General features: G+C 40.1%; 1 long non-coding RNA gene across 1 annotated transcript in view; it reads left to right on the top strand.

Moving 5' to 3' along the window:
* The window catches only part of LOC121926662, a 43,198-nt gene extending 17,324 nt beyond the window's left edge, over positions 1-25,874 (top strand). Inside the window, exons 2-3 of the long non-coding RNA XR_006103055.1 lie at positions 15,259-15,368; positions 25,593-25,874. This is a non-coding gene — a long non-coding RNA (uncharacterized LOC121926662). The remainder of the gene's footprint in view (positions 1-15,258; positions 15,369-25,592) is intronic.
* The last annotated feature ends 475 nt before the right edge of the window (positions 25,875-26,349 follow it).

Genomic DNA, 26,349 nt, shown 5'->3' with positions numbered 1-26,349 from the left:
AATGTGGGCTAGACAACGTAACTGTTACATGGATTTGTAATTGGTTGACTGACCGAAGCCAAAGGGTGCTCAACAATGGCTTTTTTTCATCCTGGAGAGAAGTGACCAGTGGGATCCCACAGGGGTCTGTCCTGGGCCCAGTGCTGTTCAACATCTTTATCAATGACTTGGATGACAGAATTGGGTGTATACATATCAAATTTGCAGATGACACCAAATTAGGAGGCGTAGGTAATACCCCTGAGGACAGGATCAAACTTCAGAATGACCTTAATAGATTAGAAAGCTGGTCCAAAGCTAACAAAATGAATTTCAACATGAAGAAATGTAAGGTATTGCAGTTAGAGCAGAAAAATGAAAAGAACAGATATAGGATGGGTGACACCTGGCTGAATGAGATTACGTGTGAAAGGGATCTAGGAGTCTAAGCAGACCACAAACTGAACATGAGTCAACAGTGCAATGCAGCAGCTAACAAGGCCAATGCGATTTTAGGCTACATCAATAGAAGTATAGTGTCTAGATCAAGGGAAATAATAGTGCCACTGTATTCTGCTTTGGTCAGGCCCCACCTGGATTACTGTGTCCAGTTCTGGGCACCACAATTTAAAAAAGATGTTGAGAAACTGGAGCATTGAGGACGACTAAAATGGTGAAGGGTCTGGAAACCATGCCCTATGAGGAACGACTTAGGGAGCTGGGGATGTTTAGCCTGGAGAAGAGAAGGTTAAGAGGTGACATGATAGCCCTGTTTATATACTTGAAGGGATGTCATATTGAGGAGGGAGCTAACTTGTTTTCTGCTGCTCCAGAGAATAGGACCCAGAGCAATGGATGCAAGCTACAGGAAAAGAGATTCCACCTCAACTTTAGGAGGAACTTCTTGACAGTAAGGACTATTCTACAGTGAAACAAACTCCCTCAGAGTGTAGTGAAGTCTCCTTCCTTAAACAGAGGCTGGATGGCCATCTGTCGGGGATGCTTTGATTTAGATTTTCTGCATGGCAGTGGGTTGGACCGGATGGCCCTTGTGGTCTCTTCCAACTCTATGATTCTATGTCCCTGATATTTCCCCCCAGATAAAACTAAGATGAAATTCAGCCATATAACAAGTATACCTCCTACATATCCTCATGTGCACATGATAATTACTATTATGCACATGTTTATCTACCCATTGAAAATAGTACTTCAGTCATTCATGTGTGTAGCATACTTAATATGTAAATCACCTATAATACCAAAACTTGTGCCTTTTGCCTTAAAGTATAAGTGCACACCAATCATAGTCTTTGGTTTTTAACCTCAATTTGGAAATTTGGAAAAGAGCAAAATTTGGCTCAGACCAATGTAAAGCACTTATGATTCAGCCTAGGGGAAAGGGGATCAATTGAACTATAAAGAAGGATAAGGAATTAGGAAGGTTTAATTAAATCATTCATGAAGTACTCCCCCTTCCTTCCAACAATATTCTTTGAATGATTGATCAATTGAGCTAGAACTAGAAAAAGTACAGATCAGACTGGAGCAAAGCATGGTATGAAACTCAGCATCCTTACCTCAAAGCATTGTGATTGCAAACCACAGGTATGGCAGTCCATGTGATTAAAAGGTAGACTGTCAGTTATGGAAGTCTTTCAACCCTGCCTACCCACCCTGGCATTTTCCCCTGTGTGCCTTTCAGAAATCTGTCAGATTACTGTCTGCCTTTCAGTAATCTGCCAGATTGGTCCCTAAATATCCAGACAGTTCACATTCTGTAGTGGTCACTCAGAGAGGATACCTCATGCCCATGAAAGATCAGTGAATCCTACCAAAGCAGTCCTGTTTAATTAAAATTCACATTTTAGCCAAATTTGATGAACATTCTTCTCAGAAAGCAAAATTACATGTTCTTCTGGAATGTCTCACTTACACATTGTAGCAGTAGTTGTTATCTAGGGGACAGCTTCTTAAAGAAGTATGTGAACAACACAAAGGCTACTAATTAATTGAATTATGTGCTTAAGAAGAATGTGCTTTCACAAAATTGCAGCTATAGGTCTCTCACAAGTATTGTTTCTACTGTATTTTGCTTGACTCAGATTCTGAAAATATTCCAGTTTCCTGATACCTTCTTAGATGTAGTCAGATTGGTGTACAATATAATCATAAAATCACACAAAACAAAAGCAATCAGCATAGCTTTGAACCCAAGTATTTGGCCAAATCACTCTGACCTTCCAGATAGAAGTAGGAACATTGAAGAATGGATTATGCATTCCATATTCTGGATAGACAGACCAGAAAGATATACACAGAAAACCAAACGGTTTCCTGAGGGGAGCAGGGAACAACTTTCACCCACTTCCATTGTTTTTCACTATATCCATGGGGAAAGCACAAAAATGCAAAACTAAATTGCACACTATGCTCCTATACAAACAATATGCCAAAGCATTCCATATTGTGGATGCAGCCTTTGCCAGTTTGAAAGGTACATAACCCTGATGCTATGCAACAGGAAAAGAAGCCCAGACCAAGTGTAGCCACAGATAGATGTGGATTTGTTATGAAACACTGTGTATTTTGTGAAATATTTTGTTGTGAAAAGTTTTTATTGTGAAACATTACACCATAAAAGATTACACAACAAAAATGTTATGTAAAATCAGCAGTGCAGCAAAACAAATAGCCACATGATATTATGCAAGATTACTGATTTTGCATAACTGATTTTGCATAACATGCATGAGGAGAGACCAAGTTGAATTAAATGAGTTAGGGATTTATGTTTACTTTATATAGCTTGGCTGATGATGCTGTCAGTGTGCTTTGATGGAGTTTGTTATATCCTAAATCTATGCCTGGAGATGTAGGTCCAAGATCATTTGACTTTTACAGCATGTGCAACGTAACCTTTTCTTATTTAGAAGAGAGTTTAACATCTTCTAATCCCTTTAACTACCCTGTTTCATGACTGCTTGACATATGCATTCTGTCTTTGCTATAAGGGGAGGAAAGCCTAGAGGCTTGGTCATTATTCAATTTCCCAGGAGAACAGAAGAACAGAGGAAACTGACGTGCATGACAGTTTCTTAATCTGTCAAGAAAGAAGGTGGTTCAGTTGGAAGTGGTGGCACCCTCTGGAGGAAAACTCTTGTTTTATAGTGGAACCCCATTTTTTCCCACGCAAGAGCAGGAGCCAGGAGAACAATTCCTCATATTACCACAGAAGCAATAAGAACAGCAGTTTTAAAGTTAAGGAAGAACCATACTTGGCAGGAACAGAGAGGAAAGAGAGATGAAAGAATGTTCAGAATAATGGAGGGAGGGAAGCTTGTAAATCTACCCTATCATTTGTGCAAGGATGATGATTACCAGTCTGGTATGTGTGTCCTGACCTCTCTCCTGACCCAAGATACCTGTTAGTGACATATACACTATACATGGAAGGAGGATATTTATTTATTTATTTATTTTGCCATAGATATTCTGCCAACAAAGGCAGAAGCGGATTTGTGTCCAGTAACGTTTTGCTTTGCTGCTGTGCATTGTAGTTTGTGGCAGTGCATTGCACAATGACACCCAGTCATTGTCATGTGTTGCATAGTTTTTCTCTTCTGCATGGGAGTTGTGTAGTGCTGCTATAGTGTATCTCCATATGTGGATATTTATGCTATCTTGATGGGATGATGGATTGCAACCATTATGAACTGCTATGTGCTTCTAAGCATACATTTTAAACATAGAGAGGATGACTGTAATTGAATATGTTAGCAATCAACTTTCAGTCATTGCCAACCCCTCCTTTCACTGCCATACCATAAGTCAGGGTGAGAGAGGGTGTCTTACGATAAAAAGTGCCATTTATACCATGTGCGGCAATTTAGCACGATGCAAGTACCTATGTATGGCTCTGAGGGGTCTTTTCTAGTGCTGTCCTCCAAATGCCTGCTTCTGAAAGGTCTTTCCCGAGAGCCAGGCATTGTGAGTTGGGTGCTCCAGGAGATTTCTTGATGAGTACTAGGAACATAATAAACAGCCTAAAGTGAATCACATTAGACAACAAAAATACTGAACCACAGCTCATCATTACTCCAAACAGAATATAAGCCTAATGAAAGTTTGGGAACATTAATAGCTGTGTAATACTGAGGCAAATCTCAGTTTCATCGAGCTTAAGGAAAGTAAAGAGAGTTATGGACTGGCATTCAATTGATCTAAGTTAGATTTACAGCAACACAATACAATTTTTTGGTCATTGAGGAGGTTGCAGTTTTCTGTTGAATATGCAGTAACCAAAGGAAAGATGTGAGCATAACCAGGATGTCACCAACGGAATTTTAAATGTAGCCTGCACAACATACTTATGTCTTCTTGTGATGCATGGGACATAGTGTCAGCCACCCCCATGTTTTAAAAGTCCTAGCCCCAGCTTGTTTTTCCTGCTGCTTGTCATTTATCTTATTGCTTCCTCTAGATGTCTTTTTAAATAGTCATCTTTTGCAGACAGCTTTCTATGGTTCCTTAATTTAGTCCTCCCATTTCTGAGTGATTTTGCCTTTGACATATAAAATATGTTTTTAAGCATCCTTATTGAGACAATATTAATTGAGAAACCTGTTTTTCGGATACAAAAGCATAACATTTATATGAGGTCAGTTTTAGATGTTTCCTATGGGTGAACAATGACTTTCAGGGTGCCACCCTGTGGTTACAATATAAAGTCTTGCAATGTCAACAAAGCTCCAAGCAATTGTATGAATAAAAAAATATAAATAATATAAATATAACGATTAGTTCCCAATTCAGACTTTACTGTGTGTCTTATGTATATGGAAATAAAGCTCCTTTCTAAACAAACAACAAATGCAGAATTGTTTAATCCGTCATAGATCTGAGGGCTTTTGCTTATTGTTTTTATTTTCTTTAAAAAAACCTCCATTACAGAGCACCATCACAAAGAGCAATTGATTAATAAATGAGGCAGCACACTACAGTACTGGAAGAACTTTGTTTATCTATCTGTGCACAAAAGTAAAGGAGATGAAGGATGTGTATGTGTGTGTGCATAGGTTCTTCTCTTCTGGAATAGAAAAGTCTGTAAATATTTAGCCATAAGGTTGAACTAGTAACTAAGAGGAATTATAACTTTCTGTCTCTTTCAGTGGTGTTTCTTCTAAAATAAATTATTCAGTAATCAGATTTGCAGATCAATCTCAGTTTTTGTTTTTTTTTACTTTCAGCCAACCAATCAGAAAACAACATTTGCTTAGTGCAAGATCCATGGTTGAGGGCACTGATGTACTGTAGCAAAAAAATGCCTTTCAGTACCTGGTGTGTCCTAGAATCATAGAATCGTAGAGTTGGAAGAGACCACAAAGGCCATCCATTCCAACCCCCTGCCATGCAGGAACTCTCAATCAAAGCACCCCTGACAGATGGCCATCCAGCCTCTGTTTAAAGACCTCTAAGGGGGGAGATTCCACCACTCTCCAAAGGAGTGTGGTCCACTTTCGAACAGCCCTTACTGTCAGGAAGTTCCTCCTAATATTCAGGTGGAATCTCTTTTCCTGTAGCTTGCATCCATTTCTCCGGGTCCTGTTCTCTGGAGCAGCAGAAAACAAGCTTAGTTTTTTGTGGGTTTTTCGGGCTATGTGGCCATGTTCTAGAAGAGTTTCTTCCTGACGTTTCACCAGCATCTGCGGCTGGCATCTTCAGAGAATGCTTGCCTGAAAAAAATTGTGTGTGTGTGTGTGTGTGTGTGTGTGTGTGTGTGTATATACACATACTGTTTGAGCCTGGGAATGCATTGTTCTATTGCTGATGGAAGGCCTCAGGCTGGGAGGCGAATGCAAAAGAGGATTAGCGTCTGCTAACTGGTGATCATTATCTGTTGGGAAAGCACCTGACTCTGAGTGGTTTCCCATTTGCATTTGCTGAGTCCTCATTTTGCTATTCCTCAGGACTGGTAGCCAAATTTTGTTCACTTTAAGGGTTTCTTATTTCCAGTTGAAATTATCCAGATGTTTGTGAATTTCAATGGCTTCCCTGTGCATCCTGACATGGTCGTGGTCGACATGGTCCAGAATTTCAGTGTTTGCCAACCATGACCATGTCAGGATGCACAGGGAAGCCATTGCTTGTAACCTCAAGCATAGAGTAGTCATTGCCCAAGAAAAACAATGCTCTGGTACAGTATTGTGTGTCTTGTTCTGTCTCAGTTCCAAGTTATAATTAGTCAATGAACTATGGATATATGCATATCTGTACCTTAGATACATTTAACTCCCCGTCTCTGTGTTCATGTGTACATGTGTATATGCACATGTATGCACACATTTGAATCTAATTCAGCTAACATTATCATAAGTTTTCCATTATGAATTTGGGTCAAAGTTGTGAGTCGGTTTACATTTTTTCATGTGAATAAATTTGTGCAGCTATCCCCAGCACAGTCTTTCCTCTGGAAACAAAACACTTAAAAAATCTTCCTTTTGTGTTATTAGTGGTTTGTTATTTAGCTAGACTACAATACACAGAGAAACATGTTGATTTGAAGAGCATCTTGAGTACCAGAGATTTTGTTTTGAAATACAACAATACTTGGGAGTGTGTGTGTGTGTGTGTGTTTATACTTCAGCAGAAAAGAGTTTGTAGGCATGCAAAACTTACATTTTTAATATTTTAATACTGTTGAGAGTGGAGACATTAAGGAGAATAAAGAAGGCTCTTCAGGTCATACTGCCCACAACTGTCTTGAAGAGAAATACACACAATGTCCATTTGAGGAGAAAGTGCAGAAAGATAGTTTATTAGCTGGAATGATAGCCAATGCATTCCAGAGGACATTGTTGAGAATCTTCATATTTCCATTGCCTCCCAGGATGGAGACACAGTTGTAAAGAGGAAGACATGATAAAATTGTAGACATCAAGAACAAAAAAATGTGAAATAAAATTCCAGCCAACACTTGAACATAGCTCTGCATGAATATGTGTATGTATATACCTAGAAGTCCTGAGTTGCTCATAAAAATTACTGGAAAAAAATGTCACAAAATATTTTGAGGTAATGCCAATCTTGACCAAAGCTGCAAAGAAAGAGGGCACTATCCAAAGAGGAGCAAATTTCTCTGACTAGTTTCACCCCTTGTATGTGGGTGCTGGTGACCTTTCCACAGACATAAGTACAGACCTCTCTATTAAACAGACCTCTCTATTAAACAGGCCTATGCTTTAACTGCTATGGCTCAATGCTATGAAATTCTGGGATTTGTAGTTTGGTCAGATATTTAGCTTTCCCTGTCAGTGAGCCCTGGTGCCATAACAAACTACAAATTCCAAGATTCCACAGCACAGAACCATGGCAATTAAAGTGGTGTCAAATGGCATTATTTCCGCATTTTAAATTTCTTCTCAAAGGAAACAATGAGTAATTTTAACCATTTTCATCCCACTGCAAGAAAATATTTGAAAATCATATTGTTTAAAATTTACATGGGGTTGTTATGCCCAAAACAATAACCTTTTTCTGCAAAGAAAATGCAGATTTCCGTGCAGAACAACCACTTGAAAATGTTGCACAGAATAAGTCCCAAATTACAAAGAATCTCATTGATCCAGAATTCTTCTTAGGTTTCTCAACAATTAAAAAACATATTTTTTTTCCAAACATGGGGTTATGTTTATCCTAAGTTTAAACCATCAGGCTTTGCCTACTATCAGCCAGGAATCATTGAGGATCAAATGAGAAACAAATTCTTTCTTGATTCATTTTACCAGAGCCATTCCAAGACAGATTTTTTTTTCTAATTGAGGTACAGAAACAAACCCCACTCTACCCTCCCAATGAACACAACTCAAGGTACCTAGCATCCAATGCTGGGGGAAAAAAATCTATGAGTTTCTCCTCTCTCCTCCCCCATATACAATAATAATACAATTTGTTACCCTTTCATGATATCCCAGTTCATCTGCCTGAGAAGGTTCTATTAACTTGGTAAATGGTAAAGCCAATCCTGGCATCGCCAGAACTTTTTGTTTATGTCTCCATTGTCAGTACATTTTAATCAAATCAATCTGGATGGAATCATGTAGAACACAAGTGGGAAACCTGCGTCCCCTCCAAATGTTGATGAACTACTACTATTCCTATTATCCTTCACTATCCTTCACTATTCCTATTATCCTTCACTAATCTGTCAGCGGCTGATAGGATCTGTATTCGAATAATATCCTAGGCAGGACACAAGTTCTCTAGCCTGCTATAGACTGTACCAGAATTGCCTCTGTCTGTAGCACTGAGCAGCCAAGTATATAGGGAGCTAAATCTTGTTGGAAGTCTATGTCAGTGCAGTAAATACAGCATCTGCTACATACTATAAAGAGATCTGAAATAACCAGATGGCACTGATGTCTTTATGTGTATTATTCAGCAAATCTAAGATTTGTTTTGTAGGCTTCATCTCAGTTCCCAGGAATCTAACGAAATTGTGTCATTAATGTGTGAATATGTTGTATAGGATGAGAGATAGAGACAGAGAGAGATGTAGAGGGGACTCATGTGAAAGACAGAGTGTCACCACAAAAATCTTATGCTAGAAAAGATGTAACATCCAAAGGATGATAATAGAGTAACAGAGTGGGGTAATTACTTAAGACATTTGATCCATGCTATTACCAGTCGACCTGATACTCCTTTTCATTCCTGAGGTCTCGAGTATTTGTTTCACATATTCGAAATATCAATTGTATTGTATGTGTGAATAGCTTATCAGTTCATCCTATCTTTCCTGATTTTAATATGATTTTCCATATGATAAAGCTAATTTATCTGCCAGAGAGATCTTCTACAAGAAATGTTATATACAGAGCCATGAAGATGGCATGTGCTATTCAGGCCTGGAGCTAAGTACACCTGTGATAGTTCAAGAATTCATGTGCATAGTAGACAACTAAACAAGGCTCATGGGTGATTAGTCTGATTAGTTGAGACTCCTTCAGTTAAATCTGCTGTACAGTTATATCTGTGTCAATCCCCCCTCAGTTATATCTACTATTCAGTTACATCTGCTAAAACTAAAGAATGTCAAGGACAAGTATTTGGAAATACAGTATAAAATTTCCAGAGAGGAATGTTTTCAAAACATTTGTTTTCCAAGTGTACTGTTTGTCAAAGTGTATGCTTTGTTTTCAAGTGTATTGCTGTAAAATGACCCACAGATTTTTCATCTATTTATTCTTTCATCACATCTTGTAGGAGGAAGTAACCCCTCCGTTATAAAACACAGTATTTTCAGTTTAAAAGCCTGCCTCCAATGATTGGAATTCTTCACCAGAACACATGTATAGTGCCAGGAGTCTTCTCTTTTCAAAATCTTCTTCCAAATCACCTTTTCTGTGAAGTTAATAGATCCATCCCTTCCCTCATATCTTAGAGTTGGCCCTAAAAATTTTCTGCCTGAAAAAAGTCAAGATTGCATCTTTCGGGGGTGGGTTATAGACCGCCCATTTGGGGCGGTCTGGACCCACCCCTTTCCCCGGATTATCGGGGCTTCAGTGGCTACACCGGCAGCCGCTGAGGCCCCGATCCGCCGCTTTTCAGGCTGCGGGGAAGCAGCAAAACACCGTTTCCCTGCAGCCTGAAAAGGGGTGTCCCTGGGGCTTCAAGCCCCAAGGACACCCCGTGGCGGCGGAGAGGGGGAGAAAGGGGCTGCTTGGCCCCTTTCTCCCTTGCTTCGCTGGGCGCAACCATCTGAAGGTTGCGCCCAGCGAAGCAAAGCGGCGCCGCGGACCAGGAAGGAGCTCTGAAACGGAGCTCCTTCCTGGTCTGCGGAAAGGGTGACCTAAGCACCCTGCTGCGGATTGAGGACGTCACGTCTGCGCCGCCCCGTCTAGAGGCGGCGCGGCCGTGACGTCCTCACGGCGGCGGCCATATGGAAGGGCCGCCACCGTTTCGTGCGTGACGAGCACGCACTAGGGTTAGGGCGGTGCGGAAGCACCGCCCTTTTGTAACCCTAGTGCGTGCTCGTCACGCACTAAAACGCCGGTCTGTAACCGGCCTTAGATTGGTATTGGTAATGTGCTCACTTTATGCATAGCACCTGGCATCAGCAAGCTATTTCAGGGGGCATAGAGCATGCCAAGTGATCCACAAACCATTGCCTTCCACAAGAAGGGAGTGACTGCGGATCTCTTTCTTATCTGTCTTCTCTTAGAAGGGATGTAAATTTTAATTATTTCACTTTCACATACAAGGATGAAACATTTTGACAGCTTTCACACTTATGGTGAAATTACAGTAGACCCTTGGTATCTAAGGTGATCCGTTCTGGACCTTCCCCCCCTCCCCCCCCCCCGCAGATACCAAAAATTGGAAATGCTCAAGTCCCATTGTTCTTAATGGTGAAGCAGCCATGCATCTGCACCACCGTTCAGGACAGTGGGACAAATCTGCCGTGTCCCACTGCTTCTCTCTCTCCCTCCCTCCTCTCTCCCTTCCCGTCTCTTCCCTTTTCTTTCCCTCCACCCTCCTTCCTTTACCCCCTCCCTTCTTCCTTGTCTTCTTCCTTTTTGCACCAGCTTGACTTTGGGGGTACAATCTGCTGCCCAATCAGCTGGAGTGTGAATTTTGGAGCTCCATCCCAGGCCTAACACCTAGGATGGAGCCTTTGGGCTTCAAAATTCAAGCCCCAACCCTGGCCCTGACTCTGCCTCCCTCTATCCCCAGAAAATCAAACCCCAGAGCCCTATTGGCCAGAAGGAGTTTTGGAGCCCCAGGCCTAGCACCTGGGATGGAGCCTCTGGGCTCCAGTACTGAAGCCTTGGCCCTGGCCCTGGCTCCCTCCAGCCATGGGGCTCTGGGGCTTGGTTCTCTGGGGCTAGAAGGAGCCAGCGCCAGGGTTGGGGCTTGAGTTTTGGACCCCAGAGGGTCCATCTCAGGTGCTAATCCTGGGGACAGGGCTCCAAAATTCAAGCCCCGGCCCCAGCTGACTGGGCAGCAGACTATGCCCACAAAGACAAGCTGGGGCAAAAAGGAAGAAGGTATGGAAGGAGGGGATGAGGGACTTTTGTCCCCAATGGTGGCACTTTCCATCCACAGATACTCAAATCTATGGATGGCAAGTCTGTGGATAAGGAGGGCCCATTGTATATTAGTTTTTGTTCATTTTCTTTTTAACTGGGGAGATAGTTTGGCAAGAAATTAGCAAAGTCCTTTGTTCAAAAATTTAGTTTTTCTGCAAAGTACATTTTTCACACAATACGTTTACATTTTTTTTTAAAAAGACAATTTGATTTTACTGTTGTTCTTATTTTTGTGAACCTTCAGGTCATTTCTGACTTATGCCAACCCTAAGGCAAATCTATCATAAGGTTTTCTTGGCAAGTTTCTTCAGAGAGGGTTTGCCATTGTCATCCTCCGAGGCTGAGAGTGTGACTTGCCCAGGGTCACCCAATGGGTTTACATGGCCCAGCTGGGATTTGAATCCTGATCTCCAGAGTCACAGTCCACTGCTCAAACCATAGAGCATGATGGCTCTTTACTGTTATTAATGCCAATCAAAAAGTGTTGCTATCTACCATCTCATGGAGGAATAATAATAAAAAATCTTGCACAGATGAACAACATTTTGATGTGACATAACATGGCAAAATATGTCTTCCCCAGGCAATATGTCTTCATGATGAAAATAAGAATAAGAAAAAAGTGGATATGTTTTATAACCTTTCATCTTAGTTACTAGTGTGCTTTTCAAATTAAGGACCTCCCTTTTTATCATGCTTCAGTTTCCCTAGTATAAAGCATTGTGTACATGGGTGATACCATGTAAATAAGATAATCATGGGTTTTTTTGTTCCTCACATCCCTCCCTGTATATAGCTGCACGCAATACCATGCAGAAGCAGTTCCTGCCAGGATGGCCATTTCTACCACTTTTTCTATTTTTCTCTGACCTTCCCTCTCCTCACACACATACCACTCTCTGCCTTCAGAGTTTCTCCCAGTATTTCCAGCTACATGACTGAATGCTTTAATTTATTCTCCACCAAGTACCTTTGCCTCATTCTCTCTGTAATTCATACCGTCCTCTGCCTGCTGTCTCCTGTTATTTAATTCTGTAATGCTTTCTGGGATACAAACCACTCTGTGCCACATTGTATTGTATTGATACAGTGCATCTTTAATAAAGTTGTTCTCAAATAACATTCCAATAAATGGAACGTACCAGTCGAGAGATGTGCTGCCGCATATCAACATGAAAAGCGGCACAGTGTAGTGGGAATCAAAGTGAGTGGAAGGGATGCGGGTGGGGGGTGGTGAGGAAATTGCTACCTCTATTTGTGTTTGCCCATGCCTCTTCACTCCTGCCTACACACATGTGCAATCATCCGGTACCTTTTGCTTGTACAATTGCATGCCTATCCGCTTTGAGCTTTCCTGGGTTAAATTGTCAACTATAATTATTTACAACACATCTCTGGGAAGGTATGAAAACTAATTCCAGGAGAAACTGTCAAATGGGTAACAAGTAGCATGGCAAGAAAAGCCTGGAAGTATTTTATTTAGCATGAGTGACATTTATCATCAGAGATAGGGTGTTTAGGCAAAATTCAAGCAGAAAATAATAATAAAAAAGAAACAAGGAAAAGCAAAGAACAAGCTAAATCTTTGTTTCTCTATCACACACATTTTGTACTGGATGTCAATCATTTTCCCAGTGCATTTTGCAAAAAAACATACCAGTGAAAGGATAAATAGTAAAGGTAGAATAAATGGCAGTCACACATTGATAAATGCATTTTCATAGGAAGAGTGCATCTATTCTGTAGAAACAATGCTGTTTGACACCATTTTAAGTGCTGTAGCTCCATCCTATTGAATAATGGGAGGTGTAGTTTTGCAAGTTCTTTAGCCATTTCAATCAAAGAGTACTGGTGCATTACAAAACTATACATCCCAGGCTTCTGTAGGATGGAACCATGGCAGTTACAGTGGTGCCATGCTGCATTATTTCTGCAGTGTAGATGCACCCCAAGTCACAGTAATTCAGCACATCTATGTACTGATGGACAATACTCAAAAATCCTTTTGATGTATCCCTATGATGTGAATAGGATGTAATGGCAGAAAGCTCTTCTCCTCTTTGTACGTTCATTGGACATTTGAAGGGAGCATCATACACAGAACTCTACAGAGACAGTGTCAGCTCCCTTTAGGTATTACAACAAACCTATGGAAAAAAATAAGCAAAGAAAAAAACAGATCTCATCCTATTTAAACATACCTTCGAAGCATGCCAGAACTGGAAGGGGAAGTAGGCATAAAAATTAGAAAGGCAAGATGAGTAGATAGATAGACAGACAGACAGACAGACAGATAAATGATAGACAGACAGACAAATGCATATTTTATAGATTTGTCCATCCCTACATGAAAAAGCATTAGAAATATAACACACAAGGTATGAAGTAGTACTATTCAGAATTCTGCCCCTACAGTCCCTCCTAATATGTAGTTTGATTCACAACTTGGAATGAATGCACTGATTTTATTTATGTTAGGAGGTACAAAATTTGAAGGGAGAATTCTCTTAAGATGCTACACTGATACAACTCCCAATTATTCAAGTAGATGTACTTTTCTACAGTTGTATGAAGGTATCTAGCCATTCTATAAATAAATAGTTCTGTAGTGGTGCAATAGCTGGTGCTCTTTCCAGCAAATGCTTTGGTACAGCCCAGCTGCCGCCACTAATACTTTGCCTGCATATCTAGGCTTTTGCAGACCTAGGTGTTTATGGTAGCAAAGCATTATGTTCTAGTAGCACTTTAGGTTAAATTCTGGCCTAAACATATAATGTACCTTTTCTTTGGACATCACCTCATGTAATTTCTACAGTGGGCCCTTGGTATCTGCTGGGGCTTGCTTCAAGGACCCTCTATAGATACCAAAATCCATGGATGCTCAAGTCCCATTAAACACAATGGAAAATAAATTGGTGCCCCTTATATAAAATGGCCAAAACAAGGTTTGCCTTTTAGAAGTTATATATTTTTGAATATTTTTAAGCTGTGGATGCTTTTATCTATGTATATAGAATATGTGGATAAGGAGGGCTGACTGTATTACATTTTTCTGGGAGGGATAATGGGAATAACGTTTTCATTTAAATATTTTTCTTCTCTTTTTTACTTTCTCCCCTGCTGTCCTTCCCAGAGTTTTGCATTTGATTGCAGTTGATTTTAGCAATGAATGATAGCAGCAAGAGCAGGACTACAGGAAGGAGGAGCAGGAAGAGGAAGCCTGCTGATGCATTATGTCATGGTGGAGAAACATATATATACTTAAATATTATTTCACTGTCGTGCTATATTTCCACTTATAAAATCATATGTGTATGTGCGTAGGGATGTGAAGAAGACTTATAAATATTCACAACCTCAGTGGAAAAAAGTGTCACTAATAAAAAATCTTGCACAAAAACACACATAGTCCTTTTTCTGTGGTTTACAGCAGAAGACTTGCTTTCTAAAGCAAAGGTAATATTTTTTATTAGTAACAAGTGTATTTTGTGACTAATTTTGTCTTTTGTCTGTTCAAATATATTGCTTTTTGCACAGAAAATAGATGGCCCCAATCAGGGTGGCTTGGAGCCGTACCATTTAGGCTGAATCGGAGCTGTGGCAAACAGACGTGCAGCCCTAATCCATTCAGCTTCCACCCCAAAGTGGGGGGGAAATCCCCTCCTATTTGGGGTGGAAACACCCAACTTTGTTTCTAGAGCTGACTTTTTACTGGCTTCAGGGCAAGGGGCATCTAAACACCATGTCCCCCAGTCACCAACCAGCATGTAATTGTCAGCACAGTTTTTGGGCAACTCAGGCCTAGCGTGTCTAAATGCCACGACCACAAGCTTTGTGGAGAAAAAACATTTATCTATTTATTTCTGTGCAATTTGGCTTCAAAAAGTCTTATTTTCTTAGCAAGAAAACTACACATGGCTTTCCTGAGAAGAAATATGTGTGTTTGCACAAAATAAATAAATTATAGCATTCTTTATTCTTGTACAAAATATGGACTTATTTTCTTCTTAAATACTTTAATACAGTAGAGTAACGTAAATTCCAATGTCAATTTAAATTTAACATAAGTGCTATAAATGTTTCTCTTTCAAAATCAATGTAATCAAGCTAAAGTGTTTTTGTTTTGTTTTGTTTCTGCTAATTAGCAGTTAAAGAAATGTGTTGCACTTTTCTATTCATTTTTTTCTAGTGACTCTCTCTCAGATGTTGATGCCTCTTCTCAGTGAGACCAAGCTTTAATCTGCATTTGATTTGCAAGTTACATTGATCTGGTGTCAAAGTGGGGTGGGAGAAATCCTGGTAAGTTTTGGTTATTTAGCATTTTTATTGCCTTATTCATGTGTGCCTCCAAGTCTTTTCCAACTTATGTTGACCCTGAGGTACCGGTACATCTAATACAGATAAAAGTATATGGCTCACCCCAGGTCATCCAGCAATTTCCATGTCTGAGTGTAGACTGAAACCCTGCTCTCAGGGCTCTAGCCCAATGCTCAAATCACTACACTACACTGGATGTCTTTTATTGTCTATATTAAAGTGAATAGGGTGCTTCCTGTATTTTCTACATATTCTTATTCTCCCAGAAACTCCATGTTATTGGCTATTATAACTTGTCACTAGAATACTGTACAAGAAATGAGCCTTAAAAATATTACATCTTAAATCTTTGTTTTAGTATGTCTACAGTAGGTGCAGTAAAATTGTGTGTGTGTGTGTGTGTGTGTGAGAGAGAGAGAGAGAGAGAGAGAGAGAGAGAGAGAGATCAGTCTATATCATGCTGTCTAAGCTTTTAATCCATATGATTTTATCTAGAACTACTATGGAATGTCACTTTGTATTTGCTTTAATTTTGCTTTGTTATTATTGGTCGCTGCAGACATTCTGTATAATCTTGTCCAGCCGTTCCCTGTCAGATACCTTTGGGTTTCTCACACTGTGTGCCTTGCATGGTTCTGTGATGTTGTTCAGGGTGGTTTGGGTTCTTTTTAGATTTCTTAATGCTGCACCTTGGTGATAAAGGCTTTGCTTTAACTAAGTACAGCAGATAACACTGGGAGACACAGCAGATATAATCGTGTCTTCTGGTAACGTTGGTGATTTGGAAAGGGAAAACAGGGACAGAGTTTAATTTCTAGCCTTAATGAAATATGCAGCCCAGCTGCCAGTATTACTTGCAAGTCACTTTTATTTTATTTTATTATTTTGTAAAGAGAAGTAGAAAGGAAGAGGTGTGATTAATATTATGCTTCTTAAGGGATTTGAATGATCCACTCCTGGCAAAAACAATTTCCAGCATCCAGCATAAAATTAAACCTAACTGAAAGTTCTGTCACCCAGTATTAAATCTCTTTGACTGATTAAAGCCTACCTTGCTTCTCACATTTATATTAATTGGAGAACAGTCCTTTGCAAAGGAAGTGATAATTGCATGGCCAGGTTTTCAATAAAACTCCAGGACTCCTCAACAACTTTCCTTTTTCCTTTTCCCCATTAAGGAAGCGAGTTAGAAAGGCACCAGCACCAAATCCCACTGTATCTCATTGAATCCAAGATGTGTTTAACTCTGCCGCATGCTAAGTCCAACATAGTTTCAGGAGGACTTAAATTTTGTAGATGAAGAGTGGGGATGCTCTTGGCCCTCCACGTTTTTGAGGAGACTGTTCTCATTCCCTTACCATTGGTTGTACTTTCTGGGACTTCTGGGACTGGAGTTGAAATTCCTCACACATTGAAGACCAAATGTCCTGTGATACTAGCTGTGACACTAGCTGTGCTATTGGCATTCCTGTTAAGAGCAGTGCACTGGATTTACTGGTTTGTGGGGGGGGGGGGAATAACTTCCAGAGACTAACTCTCTGCAGGACTTGAAGGTTTTAAAAATGGACAATGAAATAGAATGAATCCAAGGGAGAATGAGGTAAAAGGGAAGAAATCAGGTTGAAGACAAGCTGATTTTGCAGTGAAAAGGAAATTGTTTGTTGTTGTTGTTGTTGTTGTTGCTGTTTTCAGGTTATGAGGCCATGTTCTAGAAGTGTTTATTCCTCATGTTTTGCCAGCAGCTGTGGCTTGCATCTTCAGAGAATGCTGGAATGGAAGAGAGTGGGATATATATACTCTTGGTTGAGAGGGAGTGATTTACATGTTAAACTGTGTATTGTTCTGTTGTTGAATGGTAAGGCCTCAGGCTATCTATTTAATTAATGATCCATTGTCTGCTGGGAAATCCCCCTCACCTTGGTGGTTTTCATTTGCATGTGCTGGATCTTTGTTTTTGTGTCCTGAAAAACAGCAGGCTAAAAACAACAGACTATGCCATTTCCAAATTATTTTTGCTCGTTGTTGATGTTATGTACCTTTGAGCCCAATTTATGGCAAGCCAATCTTATGGTTTTCCCAGAAACATTTATTCAGAAGAGATTTGCCATTACAGTTATCTTCAGGACCACCTAGTGTGTTTCCATGACTGAATAGGGATTTGAATCCTGGTGTGCTAGAGTGCTAATCCAACATTCAAACTCTAGGTTGACACATTCTCTTCCATGATCTCTCTCTCTGTCTCTTAAAAAAATAAACATTTATATGTATTCTTAAGCAGTTTTTTTTCATGAGTGGACATGCAAATTCCTGCACACTCCCACTGAATAAAGTGTATTAGCACACTTTTTAGAAACACACATAATGGTTACTGCACATTTTTCAAATGTGTACATATGTGTACATACTACAAAATAAATGTTTTTATAGAATACAGTGCAAACTCAAAATGTACAAATTGTATTTAGTTCTATGGCATGTCTATAGAAGTGTGTAAATCAATTAAAACTAAATGCTTACTGGTGTGTTTTTCAAGCAAAAATTCAATGTTTGAATTCCAAAGTGGCGATGAGCGGGAACTAAATCCTACTCCACTTCACCAGCAAAAGCTGCTAATTAGATTAGCATCAAGACAACATGTAAATTAACATTCTTCTTGTTGCTGAATGTGTTCGCTCTCCCTAATATGGTCTATGAAATCCAACAACAACGACAACAACAAGCCTAGAATAGCTGGTAAATCTTTGTTCCTTGTTGGCAGAATTACACAGATCATTTCTTTTTCAAGAAACTGAGATATGTTTATACATATGCCATCTGTTTTTATCCCTCTCTTGACATTAACATATGTGTTTTATTGTAAGGCAAATGAAATGAAGACTCTTAATTTCAGTCAGAAATAAGCTAACTATGAATAATGATTTGGGACATTATACACAGGATATTGGTGAAAAACAGTTTTGCTCCAACATTGAACTGTGGTGTAAACAACTATGGTGCCCAGTATGATGGTGGCTGCTGAAAGGTCTCCAGAAATCCTTGTACACATAAGTTCATTGCAATTTGTCACAGTGCAGGCCAGAAATGCATTAGAAATATTCACTACTATCAGGCTACTAGGAAACTTTCTCTAGCCCTTTCAAAGCCCCTAAGATCTATTGCCAGTCAAGAGTAGGGCTGGATCAGCTGTGAACACAGCTTCATGTGAGTGGTCAATATTTAGAAGACATCAATTTCTCATATAGGCAAAGAGAGCAAATATGTGTCTCAGACAATGTCTGACAATGATATGAATCCCAAGCTTAGCTTTATCACACACATTTATCACAGCCATTTCTCTCCCCTACCTCATGTCATTTGTAAAATGAGTAAATAAGCTATTGCTATCCCATTCATACCAAAAAACAGAGATAGATATCTTGGCATCTATTGTGCTCAGTGAGGTTCAATGTGTTTCATATGCAATTTACTGTTATGACCCTATAAAGAAAGTATGCATTATCCCAATTAATCTATGCAGTGAGTGAGGCTTTGAGAGAAAGTAGCTTGCCAAAGGCCAACAAAGCAAAAGTAAGATTTGAATCAGTGACTTCCTTATTGCTGGCTCCATCACTATATTACCTTGTAACAACTTTCTAAAGATATCTATAGATAGTGCCAAAATCCTGCATATCCTGCATAACATGCCACTGCTGAAAGAATGGGCATCAGTGCTATCAATTTGGGGGGACTGGATCTGGAATTTGCCTCTTCCAGAAGCTGTTATAGGCAGTTTAGTCTTCACCCATCTAATAGGGCATGGATCAGCAACTCTGCTATGACATTTTTAAGGTCAGGACTGCTCAGTTTACCCTCCCCACCCTGAGTTATCTTTTGCATGATATAATTTTATTCTGTACTTCTACAAGAGCTGCACATTTTTCACTTGCTAGTGAAACAGTTGCCAAAATAGTGATGAAAATGTCATTTCTAGTTGTCCGAATAAACTCTCAGTCTCAGCCGTGATCAAATTGCTAGGAAACCATTGTATGCAGTTACATCATGTCTATGTAAATGAAGTGTAAAATAAATGAATTAAAATGCCTGGATGGGTAGTGAAAAGCCAGACTACACTGAAAATGAATTTGTTAAATTGGGAAAAGGTGAACCACAAGGGCTTGCCCTTTCAAAATTGCCTGCTTGTGATACTCCCTGACTACAAGAGATGCAGCCTAGATCATCAGTCACACTCTAGATCACTAGAACTTACATCAGGTTTAAGTAGCATTTAAAAATCTTAACCAGTGAATTTTTTTTTGAGGTCAGAATCTGAATTGTTTAACTTGAAAGAGCATCCATTTCATTTTGGTAGCTTAGTGCCAGTGCACATATGGTTTGATAATGAAGCTAAATATTTGCCTTGGCACACCTGGGTATAGCATAAGGACTCTGAAATCCTTGTGTAAACTGAGCATATAAATTTCATTCCTAGACATGAGCATAACTATATCATTCCCATCCCTATTCATGAGTATAGCTCAAAATACTATTGGATATTATTGGAATGGTGTCTAATGGGATCATATTCTCAGACAGTAAAATTGTGGTTCCAATACTATTAGAAGCCAGGTAGAGCACATTGCAAATGGTCTCCATATGTTATATCATCCCATTCTTGTTGCTATGACTATCGTATTGTGAGTCAGTCTGCTCTGATTTCATGTTACTGGCTTCCAGTTTCTGGAGATGGAGAAACTTATAGAAAGTATCAAGTCCATGAAGTGGATGCCCCTGGATGTTATAGTAAAGAAGAAAATTACTAGCAGGGGGAGCATAGCAGCCTCCATGTGGAAAATGTGACAAATAGCCTGGATTTGGGTCAGTGTCTTTAACTGAAATATATCTGTGGATCAGGATGCTAATCACCTCTCTGTATTTGCTCAGATCATTAGTACTGAAAAGTACAGAAAGTAAAATATAAATTATTTTCTGTGATCAATGAAATGATTAAAATTCCATTCAGCTATCTATCCTGGAAGTCTAACAGGATGAGCTATATTTCATGGAATGCTCAGAGGATACATCAGTCATGAAACAACATAATAACCTTATTGATCTGTTTCCAGAAAGTCCTAAACGGCAATCAGAAACTCCTGATTCTATAAAGATAAAACTAAATTCAGAGCCAATTAGTAGCTAGCATATGTAATGGTAATGGCTGGCAACCTCTTAATTAGTTACAATGGCATACAACCATCTTATGCCATCATAGCTCCCTGTTTTGGGCATGGTGGAAGTTAGAGTTCTGTTCTAACCATGCAATGACCAATATCCTCCCACTCTACCCCACCTTTTCTCTGCTTCAGTGACAGGCATCGTTCAGAACTTGTGGGGAGGGCGGGTCTCCTAAGGTCCCTGAAGATGATGTCAGTGCTGTGTATTCAACTACTGGAACTGCCTGTTCTCTTTCTCCATTGGCCAGGAAATGGCTATATTTAGGGAGTTGCATCAAGAAAAATGTGTTGGGTGGTGGGAGGAGTAATGAATAGAGAATTGTTGCTCATCAACTAGAAAATTATGTGACCAAAGGTGGGGAGCAAAGACCCACTTCATTAACTATTTCAATATTTCACATTGAAATTTAATGATGAGCAGAGGGAGGACCCTCAAGTAGGTTCCAATTGAGGCAGGGGAGTCCCATCCCAACCCTGTCATAAGCGAAGAACCACTTAAAGGCAGTAAAAACTGGCATTCTAAGCCCTAGTTCTGCCACACATTTGCCATTATGCTGTGCACCCATCCACACAGGACATGCCATTATGATGCATGGTTGGCACAGTGCCCAAACAGTGCTGGCCGGAAGGGGTGTCAGCATGGTGCGTGACAGCCACTGTGGTGCCCCTTCCAGGAAATTGCTTACAGCAGCTTCTTTTTGCTCCCAAGAGGGAGTGGATCATTGCCACGGCATGTGGTTGCCGCAGCAATGATTTGGGACTAAAAGGGGCAGCATTTAGCCGCCTGTCTGTTGAGCCCCCTAGTCTCCTTTTCCACTCCCTAGATTCTGTTACTCACAGAAACAAGACTGGAGATGTCCCTTTCATCAAATTGGCACCTAGTAGTCCTCAGTATCACTGTTCCCTCAACTTCTACCTGCCAGTTACTACTTATTTATATTAAGTCCTATGCTCAGGTCAGCTAATGGTTCATGAAGCAGACGATTGTTGTACAAGAGCTGTCAGGTAGTTGAGTACAAACCAGTCACTGGTTATCCAAACAAGATGATGAAAGAAGCATGTCCAGAAGTCATTACAGCAATTCGGTAGTCCCAGTACATGAAGCCAGCAAAGAATAAAGAGACTCATCAAATAATAGTCAGTCCAAGGTAAAGAAAACATAAATGTTAAAGGGTATATAAGATGGGTGAAAGCAACAGAAACTCCAGGAAACTAGCTGGAGATTTATAGGCAGCTGTTTCAAAACTCCAGGTGCCCAATTAATCTTTCAGTGTTGACATTTTAATCCAATTCTGCTTGCTTTAGAGAACTGAGATTAAATATTGTATGTGTCTTCTTATTCCTACTAAACTAAACAGATTAAACATTGTAATTTCTCATAGACATTGAGAGAGATGGGGCAAGAAAGGAATGCAGCACCCCATACTAAAAATGGGTTGATGTGCGGTTATAGAAATATTTTTATTATAATGAGACAAAGGATTACTGTATGTGCCAAATTACACTGCTCCCTCGGGTTACGAAATTAATTCGTTCCGCGGCCGCTTTCGTAACCCGAAAAGCCTTCGTAAGCCGAAATGCCATAGGCGCTAATGGGGAAAAGCCGCGATTCCGTGCGAAAAAGCCGAAAAAAGCACCAAATTTTTTTTCGTAACCCGAAAAACATTCGTAACCCGGAACAATTATTTCCTATGGGATTTTTTCGTATCCCGGAAATTTCGTAACCTGGGTATTTCGTATCCCGAGGTACCACTGTATTGCTTTTACCTATACAGGTAAAATTAATGAAGCAGATGTGTTCCTGGACTTTATTTCTTTAACAGAATCTTTGGCACCAGGAGGAGAAATAACATGAAAAGAATAGGGATGGTTTTCTACTTCACACACAAAAAAGAAGCAGTTCAATATGATTTGGGCAAACTCTTTATTCAAACCTAACATTATTCAAACCTAAATAAGCAGGTTGGGTAAGCCTTGCATTAAGAAAACCAAAACATTTTGAATCTTCTAGTGACCACTTGAAAGCTTTTTCCAAAACATCCTGGAATATTTTCTTCTTTCTTTCAACAACCCCACTTTTCTTATGATTTCCATTTTGTTTGCAAAATGTATATATTATACTTTTTCAACATGCTAGGGGAGCTGGTGAGGAAGGCTAATCCGTTTAGCCATTTGTATTCTGTTTTGTTCTTCCAGCATGTGCATAAGCGATTCTAGAGCCGCTCGGCCCCTTTCTCCCTTGCGTCACTGGCGCAGCTGTCTAAAGGCTGCAGCAGCAATGCAAATCACGGAAGGAGCTCCATTTCAGAGCTCCTTCTAGCGCCACGGAAAGGGCGCTATATGCGTTTGGAGACGGCGCGTTCGTGAGGTTGTAATGGCAGCCTCTATATGTATAAGGCGCTGCCATTTTGTACGTCCTGGGGACGTATTAGGGTTAGGTGCGTTTGTAAGGCACACACTTTCCCTAACCCTAGTACATCCCCAGGATGTATTTTACGCCCGTCTGTAATGGGCCACAGATTATTATATATGTTTGTAAAATGCAAAAGAATAAGGAAATAGAAAGCAAGCCTTTTTTGCTCACTGGCGAAAGTTTGAAACTTCCAAATACCTTTGGGATCTTTATATATTCTCAAAGTCAAACAAACTTTTAAAACCTTATGGCTGCAATGCTGAGATATTTCTTGTTACTCATTTGCAACACACAAAATTACCTATCTGACTGGAATCCAACGATTTCTGCTGCTTTCCAATTAAGAAAAAGGACACCTTTGTGGCTATCCGTATGTTTCACTCTTAACTCTTTAACTTTACAGTCAGTTTGTATTGTCTCAGCACAGGGACTGTGTGCTTCATTTGATTTAAAAAAGCAGCAGTTCTCCAACTCACAGGAACACAGTACTCTCGATGATTTTCTCCCATTTAAACTCCCAGTGCTAGCTTCCCTTTAAATTTCATATTGATTTTAAGAACAAAAAGTGAGTCTCTTGTACACAGAGCTTTTAACAAACAGATTGTAATAGTAACAGGGTCTTTATGTCAGTGAAAGTGGAATAGGTAGTAAACTAGTTTATTCCCTTAAAGACTGACTTCACAATATTTTTAAGACTGAAGGAAAGTATATATTAGGTCCATATCATACTGTACTGTTCTAGAGCTATATTCCACTTTAACTGCCATGGCAGCATTGCATGGAATTCTGGGGTTTGTAGTTTAGTGAGGCCCAAGAGTTCTCTGCCCCCCCCCCAACTGCAAATCCCAGGATTTTGAACAATGTTTCCATGGTAATTAAAGTGGTGCATAGCACTATAATGAGAACCAGTGTGCTGCAATGATTTGAGTGTTGGACTATAACTTTGGACATCAGGGTTTGAATCACCGATCAAGCGGTACAACCCACTGGGTGACTTTGCACAAGTAACTCTCAGCCTTAGAGGATGGCAATGGCAAACCTCCTCTGAAGAAACTTGCCAAGAAAACCCTATCATAGGTTTGCCTTAGGGTCGCCATAACTAAAAAATGACTTGTAGGCAAACAACAGCAACAAATATCACCATAACACTGTAGTGTGATACAGTCATTAGATACAAGCCCTTAAGCTTAATAACAAACTCTGTGTCTGAGCCACTTATCTAGCAAATACATCTGACCAAATTCATCTAAGGAAGTAGATTTAAGTCTACCAAACCTCATGCTGCCACCATCTTTCTTTCAGTTAGGAGATTACCACACTGGCAATCCCACCCCCTCCCACACCGGAGGTTGTGGAGCTGGGACTGGCTGTTTGCTAGGCCTCCCATGGGCAGAGACTAGGACTTAATTTGCCATGGCACTGTTGCCATGGCAACTGGGTTTCTGGGGGCGTGGCTAAGCTGTTTGGTCATATTGCCCCCCAATTCCCCTTCATTCTGGAGCAATTGTGCGAACCACCCACCCACCCTGGGATAGTATGAAGTTTGCTTGGCCGCTTAGGGGCCGGGTAGGAATTTTTTCCTTTTTCCGTGGGTTTTTTGCCTACCCCATACTGCTACAAGCAGCATGTGAAAATTGGCTTGGGTGGAGTCTTAATGATAGTCAATCTGGCTTAAAATAATTTTAATTCTAATTGGATTCAATCAATAATATTTGGCATAAATTCTTTGAATTTGATCTCGGTGAGCACCTTGGACACCCTACTGGGTGTTAGGAAAATTTCTTGAAACATCCCTACGGGCCTTGCGACCTGGGGGTGGCTGAAAGAAATGGACCTTGGGTCTGGCTTGAAGGTATACCCCAACTTTAATCTTTGCAGATTGGGAAGGAGGACTTCTTGCTGGGCTTCCTTATGCAGGCTGTCCAACGGCAACCCAATTTATAGACTGTCGTTGAGGGCCCAGGTATTATCGTCCTTAATAAGCTGCAAAAGTAGTCTGCGGTAAGACACCAGTATGCAGCTTTCCCTGTCTCCCACATCTGTTTGGTTTTGATATTAGTGGCAGTTCCATTAAGAAATCATTAAATAGGTCAATAAATGGCCCTGTTTAACCCATACATTTGTGTCTGGTCTCTTTATTCCATGGGTAGAATAGCAATGGCAAATCGCCTGCCCAAAGAATGAGCAGAGCGCAGGCTAAAATTTTTGAAAAAATGTAAAGATTGGGTATTATCACACACCTTCATGCTCGGATCAGAGCCATTGCATCCCAATCCCATCCTGACCCTGAGCCATCCTACTCCCATCCTTCCCAAAGAACGGGAGTTAACTGTTCATTGCCAAGGATGGGAGGAGGACAGATTGGTGTCAGGATGGCTAAAATCGGGATGTGATGGCTCCGATCTGAGCACAGAGGTGTGCGATAACACCCGATGTTAGCAAATTTTCAAAAATTTCAGCCTACACTCAGCCCATTCTCAGGCCAGCCAATATACCAGTGTGATAATCTCCTCCGTCTCAAACGTGCTACAATAGAACAGACTTCTTTTACCAGCTATGCGTATGTCTTTTACATTTTTGCAGGATTCCACAGTCTGATCTCAGCATGAAACAGGAAAAGCTGGAATGAATTAGAATTTACTACAGCCATTGCAATTAAACAGAGGTGAACCTATGTTGGAGGGAAATATGGAAGCCATTGGAACTGAGGAAGCTGCCTTATACAGAATCAGGTCATCAGCCCATTTTGCCAACTCTAACTAGCAGCATCTATACATGGTTTAGGCAGGATTCTTTAATAAGCCTGACTTGAGGACTTTGATACTCTTTGGTGGCATCCCATCCAAATATTAACCATGCCCAGTTCTTCAGCCTGAAATAGAATTTTGTTTCTCAGTTTTTAAAAACAAAACAAAGCAAGTCTGAGTTTGGAAATGTTACTTTCTTGAACAAATCTTATACAAATACCCAGTCCTCAAGCCAGTATGGTCAGTTGGTAAGTATAACCTAAGAAGAAATTATTCCAAACTTTGAAAAAGTAAAATTTTCAGACAACAGATGGCCTACACTAAAACATATCAACCTGTAACTAGATGCTGGGAGAGAAGGACACCCTGATATATGTTCTGGGATAGGTTACCACATGGGAGTCCTTGAAATAGGATGGATTGGAACTATCAAAAAACAGAACAAAGCAATCCAAAAACTACATGGATTGGTATTCTTAAGTTTTTTTCTCCTCCACAGTTTATAGTGTCCATATTATTTTTAAAAATACCTAAAAGCAAAAGCTCTGATTTAATTGGTTGTTTGCATCACTAACATTACTAGCTAATGCAAA

Source organism: Sceloporus undulatus, chromosome 3 (assembly GCF_019175285.1).
Source record: "Sceloporus undulatus isolate JIND9_A2432 ecotype Alabama chromosome 3, SceUnd_v1.1, whole genome shotgun sequence".
Lineage (NCBI taxonomy): Eukaryota > Metazoa > Chordata > Lepidosauria > Squamata > Phrynosomatidae > Sceloporus > Sceloporus undulatus.
The sequence above is the reverse complement of the archived record's forward strand: the minus strand, read 5'-3'. Positions and strand labels throughout refer to the sequence as shown.